The sequence below is a fragment of the Athene noctua genome, chromosome 1 (assembly GCF_965140245.1).
Source record: "Athene noctua chromosome 1, bAthNoc1.hap1.1, whole genome shotgun sequence".
Taxonomy (NCBI): Eukaryota; Metazoa; Chordata; class Aves; order Strigiformes; family Strigidae; genus Athene; species Athene noctua.
This window is the reverse complement of record NC_134037.1, coordinates 202,309,071-202,333,909: the sequence shown is the minus strand read 5'-3', so window position 1 is coordinate 202,333,909 and position 24,839 is coordinate 202,309,071.

The following is a 24,839-nucleotide window of genomic DNA, read 5'->3' as shown; positions in this document are numbered from 1 at the left end:
ATCTGATGTGGTGGTGAAATTTAGCTTCTCCCTCAATGCTTGTGGTGAGCATGGAGGGAAGTAAGGTGGTTGGGAGCCTGGTCTTTGTGAGGGAACAGAGTGGAGGGGAACTGGAAGGTACCGGATTGAATGCATAAATGTACTGAAAGTTTTGAATGCACACAATATAAAGGTCATTTTTTTGTTGTTGTTTGCTACTGTTGGCTGGTCATACAAGAATAGAATAAAAAAAGAATGAAGTCCACTGTAGCCACCTTGCATTTCCCTGCCAGTTGCCTTTTTTTTAAGAAAAAAGTTTGCTACATAGAAAGCTGTTTTGCAGACAAAAGGAGATCAAATTAGAAGGTCATAATAGAACTGAGGAAAGGAACTCAGAAAATGCCCCTTGCCGAAGAGCAGTATTGTTAACCTCTCCCACAATAAAATTCTGGTGTCTGAGGAAAGCTGGAAGAGCTACAAGTAGTGTTTTAATCTGTCTTCAGGCAGTGGGTGCCAGCAAGGATAGAAGACAGCCAGCAGTATGTTTTTTGTTTTTAGACTTTCTTTTCTGACACCAGCTGGCACTGAAGCACTTGATGTGTTTAACAGTCAGGAAGGATAGCTATGAAATGGTTTAAAATAAGTTTGAGGAGTACTGAAATCTGTGTAAAAACTAAACATATGAAAGATGTTTCTATATTTGATAGGAGCTGTAGATGAAAAGCCGAGCATTTGTGACTGTTTAGAGGTTGAACATCTTCAATTTTGAGAGGCTGAATCCTTGGTGATAGGCCAGATTTAACTGCAATCTGGAACAAAAATCTCTAGAAAATGTGCTGTTGAGATACCCAGAATTAACCCTTGGCAAATCAAGTAGAGTTATATTCCTCATTGGTTTGGGAACATGGTTGTGATTTATAGGTGTGCTTTGCTTGGTTTTTGTTAATCCTTGTTCACTGCCCTCATACAAATATGAAGTTTATTAATTGCACTTGTGGGTAAGTTTTATCCTTGCTTTGTTTTGATGTCTTCAAATGCTGTGAAGGGTCTGTGCAAATTCACACATAGAGAAGGACCATTTTGTTTAACATTTTTTTGGGGACTTGAATGCTTTGCTGTTCTGCACTGTCTAGCCTTTCCATTTTGGAAAATTAGTATAAGAAGGTAGTTCTATAAATCTAAATAAAAATTGTCACAAGTTGGTAGTCCATCTTGGACGTATTCTAGTCTGGTTTTTAGATTTCATCTGGCATTCAGGTTATTTGTGTCTCCAACACAGTTACCCACAAATTTTGACCCTTGTACATATGCTAGATCTCTCAGCTGCTGATATGAGGGAAAATTCAATTTCTCCTTTGAGTGGTTTTCATATGTACATTTGACTGCAAGTGTTTAGGAGACTTATAAGACTGAGCTTGGAGATATTTTGTTTGGCAGTAGCATATAGCATGCATACATATAAACTAAGGTTTACATGTGTGCCAAAATAAAACATGCCTATAGTTCACATCAGACGTAGTTCCAGATTTCCAGCCAAACCAACAGATTCACGTCATATTTTTCTGAAAATCCCATCATCAAGTGTAGAACTTTCTTTCCACTTTTTGGACAAAATCCTGTTTTTTTTTTTTTTACATACAAACACAATAAATTTTTATGCAGTCTGTCACCATAATAAAGAGAATCATTTGTAAAACTTGTCAGATAGACATGAAATGTGTAGAGATTTGATGGTGGGCTGGACTGAGAAAGCACTCCAACAGATTTTGAGCAACATTGGCAGCTTAACTGAAAAGATTAATGTTTAACTGATTTTTTGTTTTGCAGTAGCTGTAAGCAGTATATACAACGTGCTAATTTGTATAGGCAGTGTGTATGAAGGAATATCAGCAGGTGCACAGGTAAGTAACTTTGTACTGTGTATGAAGGGAAAGTTATTTGGTAATGATGAGTAATTCTGTACTGTCAACTCATCATCAGATTTGAAATGTCATTCCATGTCCTATATTTTTCACAAAATTGAAAGTAAGCATTCACAAACTAAGGAACAGCTGAACAATTTTATGACTGTGTAGAATAAACTGTTAAAAAAGTAAATAAAGGCAATTAATCAGTCATCAGAATTTACAAGCATTAGTTTTCAAAAGTAAAAAATAGTGGGATATAGTAGTAACAACTGCATTTTTGCTTATGTTGATACTTGATTGGTTTTTGTGATTATTATTCTTCTAAGTTGCAGAAATGACATTCAAACAAAAGGCATATTTAAGGAATAAATTATTCCCTCACCCTTACTTTCAGCTATTAAGTAATAGTAATATTTGGAACAAATGAGGGACTGCTATAAACTATGCCCAAAGAGCTGTAGATATCACTGATTTTATGGGCTAGTAAGCATGTATGGTAAAAACCTGGCTAAGAATATTCCTCACTCTTTGGACTATTGACTGGTTAATATGAGTGATCTGAAAATTAACGGAGATTTTTTTTTTTTTTTTTTTTGTAGGCATCCTTAACTAATGTAGGCTTTGAAGGCTTCTGGTTTTTTCATTAAGTGTTTTTCTGATGTTACTGCAGAATGTCTTGTGATGTGTGAGAAAGGGGAAGACCTGATGTTTCAACCTATATGCTTTAACTGCTATTGCATGTTTATTTGCAGTGTTTTTTGAGGCTGCAATCATCTTAGTCCCCTTCGAGGGTATCACTATGGTGTCCTGTAAAAATCTATAACTAGTTTAGGAAGAAGAATGTTGAAGAGAGAATATGTTTCAAGGGAGCTGAAACAATATGGTCATTAATGGAGGGAAAGCAAGAGAATACACTCTGGGCGTAGAAACATGAAAATAGGAAACTTGGCAAATGGTATAAGGCCTCCATATGAAGTTTTAAGTAATGGCATTTGGCACTATAGTTTTCAGAACTTCAGATGAAACACTTACAAAAAGACAAAATTAGCACTTTGACAAGGAAGGGAATTTGGACTTTGAATTAACAGTGAACTAAAGGAGGATAATAGGTGTGAATTGAACCTAAGGTGTTTCAGATCACTGAGCTGCTTGAAAATAACATGTGTGGTGAGAACTGTAGAAGTTAAGTTCTTCATCCCTTAAATGCCTAATTAAGCACAGTTCTGTCCCACACCAGAGAAAAAAAAATGTTAGGTCACTTGCTGCTTTGTACTCAACTGACTGATTTAAATGGACAGTCAATCAAACGATTTAGCTTCTGTGTGGTAAAGTTCTGATTAGGCTTATCTACCCATCCAAGAAGGGGTGATGCCCTGAGGCATACAGGTATAGGCATAAAGATGGGTACAGGTATAATCAAAGTTGTCCAGAAAACACTGTGTAAATCAGAATGAGCAGGTGGTTGGCACAACTCATGAGCATTTTCAAGTGCATGATTAATGTGGGCACAGAAGTCCTGTAGCTGGGTGTCTAAATCGGCTCACACCCTGTTGCATGGTTTAAGCACACACATATGTGAGTTAGGGTATGACAAAGATATTAAAAATGAATTTTTCACTGGAGAAAAATCCATGGAAGAACCTCTCTTCTACTCCGTTGAAAAAGGGCTGACAGTTGATTAAACTTAGATAAAATAAATTGGACAATTTGACATGTAAGATCCTTTGCTTTCCAACAAACTATTGAGTTCACTGGCCGCAATCCAACAGAGAAAACAAAATGTGCAGAATAAACACTGTCTGTAGCAGGTGGAGGTAATGCCTTATTATACACAAATGCCGTTTTGTGTTGTGTAACCTGGGGACAATTTAGCAGACAATTTTGTACTCAGAAAAATCAATGGTTTATGCAGAAAAGGAGAACCACGGATAATGAATTGTCTACATCCTAAAATACCACACTACATCTGAAACACATGTCCTACCACATTGTCTTATGATTTCAAAAGCAGAGGAAGGAAGAGAGATTATTAAATTTAGTTTTACTCCATCATATCACTTTAAAACAGATGTTTAAAACCAAAAACGTATCCCTTCTTTCTAGTGTTTATTCTTAAATATTTTAGTACCAGTGTTTTGTCATTCAAGACCAAACATACAAACAGTGGCCCTTATTCATCATTCAGCTAAGAAAGAACTATTGTAATTTTGTGAATGCAAACCTCAGTTTAACTGTAAAACCAAAATAAAATAAAATGCAAACAAAACACAGCTCTGCTGTGAGAAGCATGGATTGTATGTGTATGTGTGCAGGTGTGGCTGGTTGGATCCAGGGAAAGCTGATCTCTGAGTCTTCCCATCTCCAATAGTTTTTTGTCCTCAATTCCACACAATCAAATGCCAGTATTTTCAAAGGATATAGGGTTAGCTGAGGTGTGAATTATACCTTTAAGAAACCAGGAGTCATCTGATGCATGTTTTGAAGACCAAAGCATGCAGAGCTATTTCTTGCACAGTTTGGGTGGTTGTGAGGAAAAAGGAAGCTTAGTAAATTTTTTAACTCCTCACATTTTGTGCAAATGAGCCAGCTGTCTTCACATTCCTACGAAACTGGAAAGGCAAAATTATGTGAATACTCAGGTAGGAAGGAGTATGGAGTCCAAAGACTTGAGTGGAGTACTAGGCTCAACATCACTGCATCACTAACAGATTACTGCAGTTCTGTGTTTCCAACTTTGAGATGTAAAGGAAGAGGAAACAACTGGTTTCCCATCCAACATGTTTTGGTGATTTCATCCAATTTAATAATTATCAGCATTTGCACTTTTTCTTCCAAATGATTTATAAATACTGACTAATTTGTTCTCAGCATTGTCACAACAATCTGGATTTTACTTTCTCAGAATAAAAAATATCACTAAAGACAAGGAAACAGATTCAGTCAAATATTAATCAAAGGGTTCATTTCCTCTGTGAAGTCAGCCTCAAAATGTTGTTAGATCTCATCTGGGCAGTTCTTATTTCCAGTGTGGGTCTAGTCACCAGGCACTTGTTCACTTGCTCATTTTCTGTGAAGCTGGTTTCTCTAGAACCTTGTTGCCAGAGGAGAGGAAATTAAAAGGAAAAAAAAAAAACTTTCCATTGTTAATGCAGCTGGTTTTGTAGGTTTGCTTCATCTTTGTTCCCATCTTTTTCAGTTAATGTTTTGCTCTGCATATATTCAGGTGGAAATGTTTATAGAAATGATCTTTTCCTAAAAATTATGGTTATCTTCTCAAGTGTGGCATGTGTAAGTGTTATCCAGAGCTTTCCATCAGGCAAGTGTAAAATAGCTGCTCGTTTGTTCACAGAAAAGAAAGATGAAGGGAATGAATGCAATGGCAGAGCCATGCTAAGCCCAAGCCCTTCTGGCAAAGGTGTCCAAGGTTATGTTCTTCACAGCCAGAGACCTGGGCTGTACTTCTCAGAGGCAAAGGTTTCCCCCCTGCTCTCTCCTGCAATGGCACAACTGTACTGTCACCCAGCTCCAGTTACAGCTGGCTGTCAGAAGTGAGCCTGCTGAATGGATTGGGACTGCTCATGGAGAAGACACTCTTTGTAAGCATGGCTGGTAACAGTGGACATGAAATGTGGTAGTGTTCCTCAATAATCTTATCCCTTGTTATCAGATCAGCCTAATCCTCTTTGGTTGGTAAAGTCTTATGGAAATGTAACACCATGGTACAATGGTGACACTGAAAGTCTCAGAGCAGTTTTTGCTTGGAGACCTGTCTGAAACCCCATGAAGTAATTTTTTTCCTGCCCTGTGTGTGGTGTGTGAGCAGAGTTTCAAACAAAAATAAGCATTTAAGAGTATTTTTCTTGGTAAATGCTTTCCAAAATGTGACATCTCCTGTGTGCATATCCATGTGAATGCATTGGGATGTTTAGCAATCCAATTTCCATTTTGTTTTAATACTCATTTAATAATCACAAGAGCTTTACATTTAAACATTTGCTTAAATTCAAATATTAAATATTAGTGAGGTTTTAATCTGAAAAAAGTGTGAGAGCAGTTCTACTTTAATTTTAATCCAACCTTGTGTTCACCTTGCAACTATCACATAGGGAAGCCTGAAACATTATTAGTAGCTATAATTTGTGACAAGCTTATCTCTGAAGAACATTACATGAAGTCCAAAAATGTGACTTCCTATTGTCCACAGGACAAAGAGTTATACCTATTCACTGGGGCAAGAGATGGAGATGGCTATTAAAAAGCAGTGTTTCAAGGTTTTATAAAGCTACTGTAAAAGATTCAAAGCAGCTGAAGTTTTTAATGTTTATAGAATTTGTTCAGGACTTTAAAATGGAAGGTGCAATTTAATCGATGGCATGCTAATACAAATTAGCAGTTTTCAACCCTTCTTCCTGAAAAATGAGATATTCTTTAATAATTGACTGAATTCTCTAGCACCCGCCACCTCTGAGACGTTGTAGGTTATTGTCAAAAGATGACCGGAATACGGAGCCACTAAATATTTCATCTTAATGATAATGTATGCTGCAAAAGGTTTGAACTTCATATCGAGCTTTGAATTGACTTTTGATAAAAGACATACTGGATTCTCTCTCTTTTTTTTTTTTTTTTTTGGCACATTAACTTTGTGCCAGGAGCACAGGTCAAAGCTAGCAGACTTTTCTCTATTTATTGCTAGTAAAATGGGGATATCAGGGGATTTATTTATTTTTATTGTAGTTTTAAAGAGTTGTCTGGATCAAGTTCAACTAATTAAATGTGTTTTTAAAGAGATGGATGGGATAAATGTCAAAAGTGTTGCAAGTCAGTTATTTAAGTGATGTATGTCCTATTCCACTGAAGTCAAAGGTAATTTTGCCATCCCTAACACTCTGAAAGTTTTGTGCTGTACTCAGCTGTGCACCCAGCTGTGTCCTACCCAGCTACGTGCATTTTATTAGTCAGAGAATTGGCATTAAACACCAGTGACATAAGAGCTAAATGTCTATCATAGTCAAATGGGCTGTAGTTCAAGACAGTTCAAAATGTATTTCCTAATTTTCATGACTGACTATAACACAAAACCAGGTATTTCTTGCATGTCTAGAGTTTTTTCTTTTTTTCTTATTTTTTAAAGGAATTTCAGAATAAAGTTGTTCGAGTTGAACATGGACAAGTCTCACCAAGTTCTCTTTCAAGAGCATTTTACAGTCACAATCCCATTGTCCAAAGTTCCTTCTGTATATGAAGTGGCAATTAACTTATGTGCGTTAAAAAAAAATCAAAAGTGAAAGTAGGTATTTTTCCTGATGTATTGTCTTTTTCCCCTTTATGTTTATTCTATCTACTGTTGAATTTAAGTCTTACAAATATGCAAAATTCTATGCATACTTTAATTCTTTTTTCCGTTTATAAACTTTTAAAAGAAGGTCCTGATTAATCTTGCAACATAGCAGACATAGCAGTAATAACCATTCACATAGTTCTCTCTTTTGGAAGAATTTCCAGGAAAATGACCGTGATCTTTACACTTTCCAAATATGGGTATTTGTTCTTCAACATTGTTTTAGAGAATAAGGCCCTGCATTTGCCCCAAATCAGATGGTTAATTGTGAGTGTTCTAAAAAATAGCTATTTTCAGACATTTACCTAGTGACTGGTTTATAGTTTAGCAGAATGAAAAAATTATACTGTTTTGTTATATTATTGCAAGGTCTAGGTGTCAGTAATGATTTTTTCCTCCTTGAACTGGCTGTTTGAGATCTTCTTTTAAGACTGGTCATGTTCAAAACAGATAAATGAGTTCGGTGTGAAAAAAAAATGCCAACCCAACCATCAGGATGCTCATACCTGCATCTTTTCTGAAACTAAAACATGCTTTACTGCTACTTCCTTTGGTTACCTGCATTGGTTTTGCACCACCAAAATAGGATGAGGTGGTTTTAGGGCTTTTTGTGCCTTAACTACAGAAATGTGGACCATGATGCAGTCACTTACACTCAAGCATCAATGAGAAGACAATGCATTTAGCAACTCATAGGCTTGAGCCTTGTGAAACAAGTAAAATTTGGACTTTAATCCCACCTTCATTAAAGCTGATGTCAAAGTTTTTGCTGGCTGGAGTGGTACATGATAGTACAGAAAGAGGAAGTTTGGGACTGAAGGATGATGCCAAGGTCTTTGAGAGGTAAACAGGAAGTCTCAGTGATGGAAAGAGAGGAGAAATGGGGAAAAAAAACCCCTCAGAAAGCACAAAATGTTTGCTTCGCAATACTTAACTGAATGAAGTTTGGAAGCTACAAATTTACTTGATCAAGGCAGAAAAAAAATGGAGAGGATGTCAAAACACATAAGCTTCAGCAGATCAGTGGATGTGCAGCTGCTGCAATTAAGCTCTTTAAAGGGCATGTGTTAAGTTGTAAAAGTCTGAAGTCAGAAATGTTTATTTTGCACAGTTAGTCATTGTGCTGCATGATGAACACGTATAGCACTATGCAAACAGGCACATTTTCTCTGTTTGTCCCAAACGCTGACATGAGTGCTGCGGGGGGTGAGTTCCTTCATTGCCTGGGGTCTGTGGGAACAGGGAGTGAGGGGCCTGCCAGTTTTCTCTGAGCAGAGAAACAGTATTTCCTGCTGTCACCAGCATAGTGACAGAGACTAAGCTCTTCTCCACATGCCTTAAGAGAAGACATTTCTTGCCTCCCGTTTCTGTCAGTGCTATATACTATACCCAATTGCAGAGCAAAGTATGGTGCTATAATAACATTCATCATAGTATATTAGTTGGGTATACACATATTACATTCAAATTACCTTAATAACTTTAATCAAGCCTGTAATTAATGTAAAACATTAAAGAATGCATTTAAAGCATTACTGTATGGTTTTGTTCCAATGTAAGTGGCAGAAAGGAGATGGAGGAGGAGGGCAGAATCAAGGTTAAATTCAGAGCTTCGCTAAATGAACAACTCCTGATCTTCCAAATATTTCTCAGATGTTTCATTATAACCGTTGACAGTAGTCCCATTGCTTTTATCGGGGTCATTTGTGAATTTGAAAGTATGGCAATGAAGCATGAAGTATCAGGATGAAAAACAGGACAGGAAAAAATAGTGACCCTTTCTCTCAGCCCTCAGGCAAATACATATTTACTGTTGGATATACTGAGCACTGTAAGAAAGTCTCTCATGAGAACTTTGTGTGAGGAAATGCACCATGTCTGTCACTAAAAGAAAAAAAGAAACGTCATCACTCCAAATGTTATTGATTAAAACAATAAGGATTTCCTGGTGCCAACAGTTGAAACAACTGTGTGAAAAGTAGTGAAGAGGTATTACCATATTGTTGCAGCTTTCTCAGGAAAATTCCAAATAAACCGGAGGATTCCTGGCAATATTTGTATTAGGAAACATGCTGCTGCCTGATTCGGAGGTACTTCACACACATGCGCATGCACACATGGCCCCCTGCATGCAAAATTCTTGAGAAACTTTAATACAACCACACAAAAAAGAGGACACACTCAGAGTTTGGTGCACTCTTTCTCATGCTAATATTTACAACATCGATCTCTTATTGTCAGTATTTGATCTACATTTCTCCCAGCTCTGGTCAATGGAAGGCACAGCTGCTGAAACCCCATATTGTGCAGGCAGCGTGCCTTTGTGTTCTGCAGCTGGGGAGTTCTCATGTCCACAATAGCAAGTCTGAGCACACTAAATTAGGAAAGATTATTGTTTCATTTATTGACTACACAAGTTTAAAACAGCAAGTATATCATTTGTTTCATGTTTTATTTGTTAAGGTCATTTTCACCAAAAGCTGGGCACACGGACACAAATATAGGGCAGCTGTACTTCCAGCCACCCCAGTAGGAAGAAAATTACAAACATTATTGAAATGAAATTGGATGGTTGGTTGCTTTCATGTGGCACAGCCTCCCACCTGCCTTCTCCCAGCCATCCATTTGTGAAGACTTGCTGCAGGTTTTTTTTTCATCTTCTTGTATCCAGGTTCTTTCCCGATGAAGTGTTTATCCTACTGTACAGTTCATTTTAACCGAAGCTGGTTTTACGGTGGAAGGGAAGACAAGTGAGTTCAATTTTTGAGCTCAGTTCTCCAAATATTTCTTTCATGGAATGGTCTGTAGAAAAAGGAAGGCAGCAATTTTAGCTGGAAGTAAATATCACTTCCGAGTAACAAAAAAATGGAGGAGAGAAAAGGGAGAAGAATCTATTTAACACTTTAGTTTATAATGGTATTCAAATAATATATTTTTCTGCCATTTATTCAGTTGTGAAGGAACTCAGTGAATAATAATAGCTGCTGTCAAAGATATTTATATTTAAGAGGGTCTTTATGTAAAATCATTTTTTTTTTATCAGGAGTGATTTTTCTCCAGGAGAAGTCTACCATCTCCTAGCAACCGATATGGCTATCTTTTTTAACAGACGCTGCAATAACAATGGGTGCCTAACCTTTATAGGGAAGCATTTGCACATGTACAATCAGACCGCTTACGAATTCAACCGAGTTGTTAAAGTGCTCCAAGGGAGACACTGGTTACCACTTTATCTACTATGCATCTTATCTACCCAAGATTTTATAATGGCAGCCATTTTAGTTGTAGCTGAGAACCTCCCAATGAGCTCCAAAACTAAATCTGCAAATGACTCACACCTTAACTTCCTTCTCTCTTCTCTCACAGGAATTGGGGAGACTCATGTTGCTGTTCATGTTTTATTTCCTTCTCTCTCTTTGTGATTGTGTCGCTCCACTTGCAGAGCCATAGCAGCACTTAAAACTTGCTAGGTAAAGAATACTTTTAATTTTTAAGTGTAAACAATAGAGCACGAAGATCTGCATCTGCAAATGGGTAACTAATTTTAAAGGTACATGACATGACTATAAATTATCTCTGGCTAAGGGTAGGCTCTTCCACCTTCTCCACTTGGCTGGTTTTGGACTGTGCAGATTCAGATTTGGACAAGGAGAAAATCTGGCAAACTATAGTATGCTCAGGCTCATTTCAGTGATTCACACGTGCATGCCTGAAGACTGGTCTGGATCATGGACACCAAGTAATGCCAAGAATGAGCTCTGTGAAAAAAAAAAAAGAGTAGCCATACAAAAACCCGTGTGTGTGTGGTACTCTAGGTATGTGAGATCTAGCTTCTAGGAGCTCAGAGCTCTCCAGCTACTGCCCAGAGGCTGTTCTGTAATATGTTTCAGTAAGGGACATTCCAAATTTCTGCTGCTTTGCAGAAATAGAAATAGCCATTGGCTTGGAAAGAGGGAGTAGCAGGCTGAATGAAGCTTTGGGACACGTACCTGATTCATGGCCTCTGTTCCTGCTTCTATGGCTGTTAATATCTTCTTAATATCTTGAATAATCCTTGAACAAAATACAGGAACAGTGGTGTTGGCAGCAAGCATGTTGCTGGTGATAAGACAATTGAAACAAGAAGCTGTGTCATTTCCATCAATGGCATGACTAAACCTGTAATTTCTTATCTATATACCACAATGAGTAAACCAGATCCAAATCAGAATAAAAATGAGAAACAATTACAAGTAAATAAAATACAATTTTCCCTTGAAAGCTCTTCTATCAGTTAAGTATAGCTAAACATTGAACTCTCAACACCCACACCCCCCAAAACTATAGCTCAATTCCTTATTTATTAAATTCATAGAAAGCTATGACAAATCCCCAGGTGTGATGACAAACAGACCCTTCATTAAGCTTCAGCATCCTTCTCTAATCCCTGTTTATCCTCCTCTGTTTTGCTATTAATGCCATTCAAAGGGATGCTTAAGATTCGTAGCCTGAAAAATAAGTACTTCAGTTTTCTTTTGAGATGACCCAAAATTTGGTTGAAAACAAAATCATCTTATACATGCATTTTTTGGTAAGAAGGTTTAAAAGCTGGGGATGAAACTGGAAGTCATCCACTGTGGAAGAGATTCTGCTTTCTTGTATTACTAACAACATTCTGCCTTTTCCAGCTCAAATCTGGAATTTTTACAATCGGTTTGCCTTGTATTCCCTTTGCCTTTTCTCTAATTTTTAGACAACTGCCAATTCTTGGCTATACATTCGGATATTCTTTGTTTAGCAGTTGAGCATTTTTCAAAGCAACCTTTTAGATCCTTTCTTTTAGTCAGAATATAGAGTTTCTGTTTATCATTTTTTATATCTGTCTGCAGGTGTTTCCAAGTTGATTTAGTGAGGTCTCTGCTTTTGCCACATTTAATATTTCCCATTACTGATTTTCTCTCCTTCATTTCCACTGATAAATAAGACTATTGTGTTTGTTATCTACAACTTTGGGATCACAATTTAGATGTTTCCCTACAACTTTATCTATCTATCTATCTATCTATCTATCTATCCATCCATCCATCTTCTCTCTCTCTCTTCCCCTTACTCCCCTTATCCTCTCCACACACCCCCACCTCCCTCCTCATCATATGTAGATAGCTTTCATCAGAGAGGCTGGGTGCTAGGTCAGTGGAGTGCCTTGAGGATGTGTCAGTACACACAGGTTTTGGACCCAGTTGTTCTTACTTTCAAAGTATATTTTAACTTAGTAAAAACTAAGTTTTCACATAAATCCTTGATGGAAAACGTGTCCCAGAAAAAAAAAAAAAAAAAAAAAGCAAACAAACAAACAAACAAAAACCCCAAACCACAATCAAACCTGCAAAATCTTGATGTCAGGGAAGTAAATAGTAGCCAGTGTTCTTTGAGAGCCTGATGCATGTCATTTGAGCACTTAACCACAAATCTTTAATTTAGTCCTACTAAGAGAATTCATTAATATTAGATGAACTTCATTCACTACATGAGTTATAGAATAATAAAACTAGTGAATAATTTGCAGTGGATAATTTACTTCTAGAGTGCATTTGACAAATTTAGCTTCTTTTTCTGTTTGTGGAATATCAACCAGTGCTGACAGGCCTCTGCTTGGTAAAGACATTAGATAAGAAAGGATGTCCTGAATAATGGGGATCGGCTACATCATCCTGGGTAATGGGGAGCAGCTACGTCCTCTTGGCTAACAGCTCTCTGCTTTTGCTGGCAGCCACATTGTATAACTCCTTTTAGAATCTTATTCAGTTTGATCTTAAAAGTAGTTAAGCTGCTATCTGGCAATTAGAAACCTTCTAATTTTCCAGTCTAATCTTACCCAAGACTATGTTTTTTTGATCATTTTTGGATGAACTTTGGCTTCCAGTTTTACTAGCTCTTTGTCTTCTCTAGTGTATACTCATTTCTCAGCATCTGGTTTGCTAAATTAATCAAGCCTCATCTAAATTTTCTTTCTATTCCCTGGACCATCCTAGGAACTCTTTTTTCCATCTATTCAGATTTCTTACTTTTATTATCATTTGACTTAGTTCAGCTGTTTTTTCTAACTTCAGAGACCAATCATGAATAGTTGGTAAGTATTTAATAATCAACATTCGATGTTGATTTGTCTCAATAATTGTTTTTATACATAATCTTTCTCTAAGCCTTTATTTTAATTGTAGTTTACCCCAAACCTACTGATTTTACAGTATTCAGTGGGCTGAATTCAAGTCATAATAAAAGGATAGAAAGTGTCCCATTGTTTTCTCTTTTGAATGTATAAGACTTGCAGAATTAGCAGACAAGTAATATTAGATAATTTTAAAACCATTTCAAGATTTTCTTTCCGATTTTCTTTCCTGGGTCATACATGACTTGCCTAGGGTTATTAGTCTAGAAATCATCCTGCTTTACTACAAATTTATGATGGGTGATAACTGAAAATATGTGCAGTCTACCTTCCATGTCTAGCCTGTCCTATGTCTATTAAACCTTGGTTTCAATCCTTCTGCATGTTCTTCTTGTTACCTGCTATAAAATTGCTAGGCAACAATGGCTGGATGAATTATGCCTGACTCATTTCAATAGTATTTTGGTTTTGCTCATAAAATTAACTTCTTTGCCCTATTACTTGCATGTGTAGCTACTCTATAATTAGCTGTTTCCTTTTCAGACATCCCAAGTGTCTCTAAGTTGAGAAAGTGCAGCACCTTGCAATAAATGAGGAAAAAACTGCAAAGAGGAAATGTGATTTCTAGCGGTGATCTTGTCATCAGCAGATCACAGGCCAAGGCATGGTTTGCATTTCGCATATAGGGCCACAGGGCAGGAGAAGGTTGTGGTGCTGATCTGCAAGTATATGAAGCAAAGACCTAACTAAGAGAGAAAACAAAGGAGAAAGCAGTCATGTGTGGTTCTCTTGCTGTGCAGAACTTCTTGGATCTCTGATTTGTTACTGGTGTTTTACTTGCTCTTTCTCTAGCTGTTTGCTATAGTTGCTTGCTGAACCAAGTTAGATTTTATGTATTTCATCAAAAAGACAAAGGTAATTAGCTCGGTTTTTCCTGTGTAATCCAACAAACAAGTTACCACGTATTATCAGTGATCAGGAAAGGTTTTGATGAAGGGAAGATGGAATTTTACGAAAACTATTGTGCCAGTAAATGCCGAAGGTCACACTCTGCGGGTGAGAAAAATGTACTTTTTCCCTGCAGAAAGCAGAGGGTGAGCTGATTCTCCTTTCCTGGCTGGGGAAATATTGCAGCACTGAAGTGTGCCTTCCTCGCTGGCCGGTGTACTGAGAGCTCCCCCTCCTGTTTCATTCTACATCGAAGTGCTCGCAGATCTCACACCTCGAAATCACAAATGTGTGATGTGTTCCGTTTTTTCTGCAGTATGATATACCAGCACAGAGAACACTCTTCGGTGCCAGTTAAGTACATTTCCACAAGGTTAAGTGGTAGGCCTAACCTCAGAGGGTGGGGAGGAGGGGATGCTGCCCAAAGCTTTCAGGTACTATTCCACATGCAACCACAGGTTTCCCATGTTTGACTTTGGGTTTATGGCATTAACTTTCCTTTTTCTGTTTTCTAGCTGTAAGACGGGGACCATAAAATTTCATCCTGTAGGGAATTTCACAAAAAGTTGGCAGTTTTATTTTTAAAATTTCCCATTAATTTTCAGATGCAAAAAAAGAAGGAATCAAATTATTTCTTGGACAACCAGATTTAAGAAATTACCGCCGCTCAGATTCAAGAAGGAGCACCATGGAACCCAAAAGAAAAGTAATCAGAGAATATTGAGGAGGAGCAAGTTGTGGCTATGAAGGAAAAGGATATCAAAAGGGACTGGATCCATGCTGGTGGAAATTTTCAGTTGTTACCATGTCCACAACATAGAAATTGCATATCTTCTGAACTGCAGGTAATGATACAGAATGACACATATTCAGTGGAAAACTACTCAATTTTGAAAACATAAGAAACAATTTATATGTATCCACAGCCACCTAAGACAGAGAGATGGTCTTTGAGAAAGAGTTTATTTAGAGAATGAGCAATAATGGTTTTTTGTGAGGCTTGATATTGATATCATATAGGCTTTTAATTCAGAATGTGGAGAAGTATGAATGGTGGTCTACATCCTCTGTAATGACTTGGTATTGCTGGATACCCCACAGCAAATGAACAACTTCAAGGAGCCTCAAAGCTTGCTAAAGGAGAAGAATTCCTAGCAATCGTATCAGTAATTTTTCACTTCCTTCAAGCAAAAGAGGATAGAGGACAGAAGATTCTGGGAATAACCTGCTGGTAAAGCAAAGTGATGAAAGAAACAGACGCTCGCTTTTGTGGAACATTGTTCGCTTTTGTGTGAGAAACGAGGGTTATGCAGTTTGAATGTAAATAGAAGGAAAATCAAGATTAAATATCTGCAGACATATGTAACACATCACTTGCAGTAAGACAACATAAGAATTTACAAAAATTCAAAGTGCTTCATCCAGTGGAGAAGAATATTACATATCTTTGTGACAGACAAAAAGAAACATCAGAAAATGGAAAAGTAGTGGCTACAGAGGCACCAGTGCTTATGGCAGTTTTATTTATACAGACAGAATAAAGCTCTGACCACTAGTTAATGCAACATTTAGACATTGTCCTTTAAAGCTAAAAGTTAGGTTGTTATCAAAAAATATTTTCTACCATTTGATACATTTCACCATTTCTCTTTCTTCCCTTTTGTATTTTACTTTCTTGTGTCCCTTTACCTTTTCCTTTTATTCACAAAGATCCCCTTTTTACTGCTTTCCTGCTCCTCTACATCCTCCCTCCAGGTTTGTCTTCTGAATCAAATACTTCCATTCTTTTTTCTCACAGTAAACACATTTATCGAAAGAAAATCGATGCAGGAGAAAGGAGGCTACAGTCACATAATATTCCCTCTGTGTGTAAAGTACTGAAGAAAGCGCATAAGGATGAATTTCCAATAAAAATAACGAGGGTTAATTATGGTCTGGATTGTCTGATGTTTTATTTTTCAAGTGTCCTTGCAATCCTTTTTTTCCTGATAAAGTTCTTCTGGAAAACTACTCAATTAGTTCCTCATTGTGACTGAGAAGACAAGGTTTTTTTGCATTCTTGTTTTCTCAGTGAACTTATGTGGAAGACAAGGAAATCTCAATTTTAAAAATCGTTACTTATGTCAGGATTTTAGACATATGTGTACATTTTAAAGAAACTTGTATGAACAAGAGTACATCCCATTTGAGGGATGGACTTTCCTAATCTTGTTTGCTTATATGAGCTCATGTAGAGCAAGGAAGCAGTCAAGAGTTTTATTTAATTTCTTTTATTTAATTTTTTTTATTTCCAAACAGGCTCTGCTTTTCCTGGTCACTCCTACTATACCATCTTTCATAGCCTTCCAAGAGATTGAGGCAACCTTTGGAAAGTTGTGGGAACGGGTGGATTGCAAAACAAAGTTTTAGTGACACGAGAACTCAGCAAATTGTAGTCTGAGAGCTGAGATCGGGTGCCTGTGAACCAGCACTGATGTCTGGAAGGAAGCAGGGCCTCAGGAAGGATATGGTGAAGCTGGGGCTTGCAAAGCACATTGTGTCTAGAACTACAGTTGAAACATTTAATTGCTTTAAGACTGCATTTTGATTTTGTTTGCGGAAAGATTGTAGTTTTTTGCTTTAGGACTGATACTTGAGTCTTGATAGTCCATGTGAGTTTCTGGCTCCTACACTGCTGTGAAGTAAATAAGATCTGAAGACACCAGTGCATCCCAGGTGCCGGGGACCTTCAAATCTCAGACTCTTAAGAATGAAGGATCTGCTTTAAAACAAGCCTATTTAAGGATAATTTCACTAGTGAATTGCACAGAAAAAAGATGTTCACATCGTCTGAATTGCCCGGCTTTCATGTATGTTTTCCAGAGGAAGTGCTAGTGCATTAACTACTGCCCTCCTTCTCTTACATAGTTCACCTTTTTCCTACAACTCCAATTTACCCACAGGCACTGCTGGCTCATGCACAAAAAGGAGTGTTTCTGGAGCCCACTGCTGAAAGATTGCATAATTGCTCATGCAGTTTAGTCAGCGGGGACAGGAGAGTGAGGCTCCTTCACTGCCATTGTGTGTAGCAGATGCAGAGGAGTTACAGCTAAATAACAGCAGCAGCAGCCGTTGAAGCATCTGTATTTGGCTGGCCACCCAAATGGACAAAAAGGAGGATTTTTTTCCTACTTCTTCATTAATGTAACCAATTATGTGTTATCTCTGCTGATTGCTATGTACAGACTATAGATAACTCAGGGCAGAAAACTGTGAGAAGAAGGTAAGAGACTCTGAAACAGCAGGAGAAATATACTGGAAGGTAGCTTTAGAAGGATGAGAAAGAGGAAAGGGAAAGAGTGAGATCATTACTCTGGAGATTAAAGACCAGTTCAAGACCTCTTCCTATCAGCCAGGATTAGGATGGTAGGGAGAATGTTCTTATATGTTGCTGTTAATTTGATTTTTTGCATATATAATAATAGTCTATACTGTTAGGTAAAGACTAGGCAATAAACTTGTCCTATGGTTTTAAAAATCATAACACAGGTGATGTAACACTGACACTTCTTTTCAGGTTTGTGGCTTCTCATTTAAGGCAAATGACTAGAAACGCTGACCCTGGGTATGCTGATCCTGATGACTGGTTTCTGACTGCATGCTTATTGATATGAGTTCCAGTATGATGGACCAGCCCCAGCCGTGCTTCACAGGGTATGGTAGCAGTACATACTGACTTAATAATTTTCTTTAGCAGTAGTGTCATTTACTTCCTAAAATCTTCAATTTTGTAGCATAGATTCGCATACATTTTGCAAGAAATATTTTGTATTTTCATTTTTATTCTTGCAATTAGTAATTAAAAGTGCATTTAGTTACTTTAAAAGTATCTCAAGTCACTTTCAGCAATGTCAAACCTATACAGATTCGCAGAACAATCTGCGTGTGTTACTTGAACTGAAATTCTTCACATTGAAAGTGAGGAATGACACTATTAAGGCAGGTCAGTTAATATTTGACTACTGTCTATGTTCTTTTGCCATAACTATTTTTCTTGTCACGTGCTGCTGTGAATCTGGGTAGATAGATATACTCTTGTAAAAATAAACCCAACATTTTAAAATCTCTAAATTAAGCATCTAAAATAGAAAATGTTAAGCACTTGTTATGTATTCCATTTTACTTTTCCAGTACAATTCCCAGTGAAAGAAAAAAGCGGAACAGCTTTATTAATAAATTCCATGGTATTCCTGTATTATGTGAACAATATATTCTTAAGCGCTCCATGCATCTAAAATTTGTCTTGATGTGGCCCATTTATTTTAATTTGAGTCTGTCAGCAGAAAAAAAGAAGTAATTAAACTTGTGACTAGCATGAAGAAACATTTTACATCCTAACACTGTAGCTTGGTACCCAGTAGTTTCTTTATATTTCTTCCAGTTGTCAGATCAAAGTCTCTCAAGTACTATAACTCAGCCATGCTTTGATTAATTACTTCACACAATGAATTTGCAAATTATATTTCTGAAGTGATTTATGTACTTTTTAACTTCAATCACACACACCCTCCACCCTGTTCTGTTGTTTTATTTTGGGTTTTTTATATTCCAATCTTTATTCAGTAATGTAGTCAGTCTACACCTTGGAAAATTATTTTTGAAAAATAACTGATGTTATTTTATGCTCAACAAAGTGGTATAAACAGAGGTTTTCAGTGAAGAACGAAATCTTACCTGAACAGTGCACCTAAACAGAACTATAAGAATCACTTAAATTGCAGTCACCCACCAGCACTCCTAGTCAGGTTTTCAGCCTCAGTGCTTTGTACAAATACATGAAGTCCCTCCTGTAAAATTCCCAGCTGCAGATTTTGCCTAGGCTGGGGTTTTGTTTGAGATAGGGCTACTGGAATAGCTGAGCTAAGGCAACCTTTAAAATACATGTTCAAACCAAACATTTGGTTACTGTAGTTAGACGTTGGTAAATAGTATTTAGGGAAGTAATAACTTGCCTGCACCAGTGATGTGCTTGTCTAGGCAAAGTTTAATATTTACAGTTGTGGTTTCATTGTACAATCTCACATGGCATACTGCTGCTCATGTTCAATCCATTTGCATTACATAGTTGTATCTAATCTCTGGTTAGTGGTATGGTATTTATATATATAAATATCCATACCTTCCCTACGACTTGATCTGACAAGTTTCTGAAGGAGTGCTATGAGGTTATTTTCTCATTACCCCTATCTGATATCCTTAGCTCTGAATGTTTGAACAGAGCACCCATTTGCATCCTTTACAAGTAATTTTCATCTAGATGATGCTTTGGTTTTTTATTCAGGTATGAACCAAACAAGAGCATGTGGGTGGAGGTAAAAGACCAGTAATAGGGTCCTGGTTGCAGATGTGTGACAGAGATACTGTCCCAAATACTCCCATTCCTTCTCACAGCTGCAGTGTAATTGATTTGTCCATCCATATAAGAAACTGCACAGAGTGAAATGGGCTGAAGACAGACTGGAAGTATTCATTCACTCCTTGGCTTCCTTTTGAAGTATGCTAATAGCTCTCCGTCAGACAAAACCCAGCTATTGTTTGGGGGATTGTTCATTTTGAAGGTCCCTTATTATAGGAAAAATAGACAAGATTTCAATAAATTTGGTTATTTGATGCTCCTGGCAAGATCTGCACCCTCAAACACTCCAAACACCTTCACATCATGCCCTGGGACCTGCAACAACTTCCGTAGTGTGTGACATATAACTGCTGTGCGGGTGGACAGAAGTGTTGATCTCACAATATTTTGAACTCTTTGAACTGGAAAAAAAAACATGCACACAAAAATATTGTGTTCTAGGGCCACAAAAATGTGGCAGAGGGGAGACCCATAGGAAATGCCATGCCGTGTGGATGACGCCAGTCTACTCTAGATGGGGACAGCCAAGTAATGTTTATGAAGGCACGCTGCAGCACCTGCCCAGAGGTGAATGACTGTTCACCAGTAGGACAGATGCATTTAGCTGTATAGTTATAACACAGTCAGCACAAGCTACCTAGCCCAGAGTCCTGTCTCCAATGGCAGCTAGTAGTGGAGGCATGAGGTAATTGGTATGCATTCTGTGCTTTCTACCTTCAATTTTAAATAGACCCATTACTTCTGGGTCTGACCTTGGACATTGGTAGAGATGGGTCTACTTCTATTTGTCAGGAAATATTTCTCAGATAAATCTTCCTGGTCTTTCTGAAACTCTGTGCTATTCCAAAACTTTGTAACAGTTTCACAAGACTGAAGTCTTTCATGACTGCTGTGCAATACAGTTTCCTATTATATTGACATTTTTGCTACCGAAATGCTGATTTCACCCAAAAAATTAACTTGGACAAACTGATAAGGAGGGTACATTTATAGTAATACCCTTTACAGACTGCTTAATTTGGTTGCTAAACCATAAACTGAGGAATTGTAATTTCTTTAGTTTAAGTCTTGCCATTGCCTCATTTAATACTGTGTTCATGACACTTGTCAAACTTCATTTTAGCAGTAATATGGACTCAGTCTGTGCACAGCTGCACAACGTCACTGTAAGATAGGGCATAGCATTACCTCCATTTTTTAAAAAGCAAACCCAGCTAACTCAGGCTGAATGCCCATGGTCATAAAAAGGACCCTACGTGTGCAATCCATTTTCCCATTTCTCTCCCAAAAGATACAAAAAATACACATCACAGATGGTTTCTATTGCTAGGTGCTAAATCAAGAAATAAGTATATCAGCAAGTTAAAGTGGCAGCTTTGCATGAAATAATAGAGTCATAGGAGGGAGCCTTAAAAAATAGATAGGTTAATTTTTACATAATGACCATTATGAAAATTCTCTCTTTATGAAAATAAAATTAGTGTTGCCATTTCTGGGTTGAGACCTAGCATAGTAATCAGTGGACCTAGCATAGTAATAAAGCATTTTAGGATGCTTATTATTAGGATATCAACGTATCTTGTGTACTGAAGCAGGAAATCCAAGTGTGATGTTCTTCAGCCATGTAACAAGTATGTCAAAAGACTGCTATCATTGTAGAATACATCGAAATAAATAATTCCTGGAAGGACCTCATGTTTCTTAAAGTACAATTCATTCATCATGTGTTTGTTTTTCATCATATTTATACATATCTGTGATGATCTTTGTAATGGATCTGCTGGGATACATGAAATGTACTTCCTTATAAATAAAAATGAAAGAGTTCAAAAGTAATTATTTCTTTGTATCTGTTATTACCTCTGTGTGTGTGAATTCTTCTCTTGCGTTTAAAATATTGTCAAGTCTACCTAAATATATTTTGTTTTCTCACCCTAGTACCCCTAATAACCTGTAGACATTTTGCAATACTTTATAGTTTAACACCATATAATTTATGTTGTTATCCCCTTTCAGTTTGCATGTTGCTTCTTAATAAAGGAAATATTTTTAATAAATGAAGACAAACCCACCCTGAAGCAAAGACAATAAACTAACCCCCCAAATCTTCATATGTAATTCATAGTGATGTTTAATCTAGAAAAATAAAAGTGGCAGAAAAAACATCGATATGGCCTATCACATTAAAGAATTATCGTTGCTTATATCAACACTGGAACTGACACTAAGACTTGGATTCAAAGAATACATGCCCTCAGTTTTACTAGTTACAGTCCTTTTCCTGCAAAAGAGGTGTTAATTCAACTCTTACACATCCTGGTTTTCTCATGACTGTAACATGTAAGGCTAAATGCATGTGTAAACCTATGAAGATTGATTCCTTGATGGTGAGCATGTCTTTTGATAATTTTCAGCTATGTAATACTAAGCTCTTGCATCAATCTTTCCCCAACCAGAGTGTGTAAAGTGCAAACTGAATTAATAGATGTTTATCTTCCTCAATGAAAGTTTATTTCTTATCTTCTTATCAGAAGAAAGTCTGATGGGATGCCTATTATCCTATATTTTTTTAAAATGTCTTTTTTTAAAAAAGTAAAACTACATAATGTTTCTTTTGAAACATCGCCTAGTTTTCTTTTATTTTTAGTATGGTCTTTCATATGCTTTCCTTCCCCAGTACCTTCTCAACACTCCCACCCTTGGGGACTGCCACCTGACTGTAGGAGCAAATCAGTAGGCTGGAGAATTAAGACCAGTTTCTTTATTTCAATAGTAACATCCAAAAAAGAATTGGCTTCCATACTTTTGCCAGCTATCAAACCTGACATGTGTGGGAAATCATCTGGTTTTACATACAAGGACTCTCAATTGGTTTAAATTGGCACAGTGCTGCTGAATGATTCTGTGCTGATTTAGACAAGCCGAGGATTTGGCTGTTCTCATCTGAAAGAAGAAAGTGTATCTAAAACTCAAAAATACGAGCACACACTTATTTGTGCTGAACTTGTTTTTTTATAATGAGTTTCCAAAATTCTGGAGAAAGGTTTTTTGGCTGCCCCCCCAGCCTTAAGTGCACTTGAATACCAGCGGAAAAAGTCTCAGGCCGTGACGGAGGAAGCAACTTATTGACAAAGCAACTCTTCTCTGAAGGACCAGAGAAAATAACCCTGGAACATCTGGTTTCCGTTTAGACCGGAAGCCCAGAAAAGTTGCCTTCCACTTGATTTCGGCATTTAGGATATGCAAGCAGCTATTTTTGTCTGGTTTCCAAAAGAAGTGAAGCTGCTGTCACCATGTTGCCTGTCACTCTGCTCACTCTCATTTTTCTCCTCTTAATAACTTTGGAACCTATTGGCCAACTTCCAAATCAGACAGAGAGGTAGGTGTATGAAAGATACAGATTTCTCATGTGATTCTTGAAAATAGCAGCCAAGTAGAGAACCTGCTTAAGGACCTCAGTGAGGATAAGGGATGGGGCATGAACTCAGGCAAAGATCAGAGAACTTGGGACAAGTATGTTATAAATGGCTTAACTGGAGGGGAAAAAAAAAAAAGCAAAGCAAAACAAATCTTTCTAGTCATTGTAAGTTGGGTGTTTTTTTTGTATTTTTTTTTTCAATCAAGAAACTTACACATGATGTTTCTCACAGCTGACAGGCTGGTCCTCCGACATCTAATAAGGCATGAATACTGACTTAAGTTGTTCCCAGAGTTAGGACATGTAACTGTCTTTCTGCTGCATGGACTACTCAGTATATAAAAAAATATACATAAAAATTAAGTTGCTACTTTATTCTAATTCAGTTAAAACAGAAAAGAACTATATGATACAAATCTGTTAGAAACTTGGGGTTTGGAGTCTCACATTAGATCAAGAGGTAAGTGTGGGTCCAAATTAGAGAGATTCTGACCATTTGGGTGTTTACAATCATGCCTGTTTCAGGATCTCTTAATTTCTTTACGTTTAGAAATTTAATTGCTTGTCCTTATTTAAATCGCTTCCTAAAGCATTTTCTCTGTGTTGTCTTTTATCATTTAACCCACAACATAAAATGAATGAGATATACATATTTATAAACTATTTCAAAGTGTATCAGCGCTAACTGAGCTGTTGCAGCCTTCCATCTAAGCATATCCTTGCATACAATGAGGCCAAAACCCATTTTCCCCACATCTTTGCCAGATACTACAGAGGACTTTGGACATTAACTGCACGATTAGACTGAACCTTCGTGGACTCTGGGCAGAAAGGTGGAGCAACATTAGTCTGGAACAAAAATGTCTTTTTTGCTGCATTGTTAGTCCATTCCCAAAACAGCTCACTTGAGCAAGGCTGTTCATATTTTTTAGCCCTGTTGTTTTTACTTCTTTACTCTTTTGGTCTGGCACTTTTTTGGCATGCTTAAGCAAAACTGAGTCAAAACTAACATAAGACGTCACCAATGGCTGGACCCAAAGGAGCAGGCTTGCCTCTCCATACCTGCAGGTCTGTGTCTCAAGAGTGGCAGGAGGCTTTGGGTAACTTGTTCACTCCTCTGCTGCGGAACTGGAGCCTGCACCTTCCTGGTGCAGCATCGGGGGTTCTGCCTTCTGTGCTGAGTGGAGAGAAAGCAGGAGGACACCTCTATGCATCTGCAGCCCCCTTACCTTGGGCTTGTTTTCTTCCCTGATCTAGCCTGAGGTATGTTATCCTGCTGCATGATATGATGCAGAATGTGATTTGGCTCCCATTTCCTCATTCATATTAGGGTATTATCTCTCTTTCTAATCAAAATTTCAAATTCTGGGCAAATCTGGGGACAAGACACCTTTCTCTTTCCTCTCTTTCTCTGTCCCATTCCCTGCACGTTATTCTGCGTTTTTTTGGATATAAACAGCCCTTACCTTGCTGTTCCTGCCTTTTTGTTCCTCCCATGTATTCTATCCTGTGTTACTTTGCTAATTGTTTATGAGGCAGCATAAGCACTAGACTAGGGTAAAGAAAAAATAACTTTTCTTCTGTGAGGGTTTTGATTTTCATTTGCGGGTATTTTTGTCCTGGATGGTTCTCTGGCCTGACTCACTGTGCTCCGTTCAAGGAGCAGACTGGAGGCAGCTTTATGGTGGGGATGTAAAGAGACA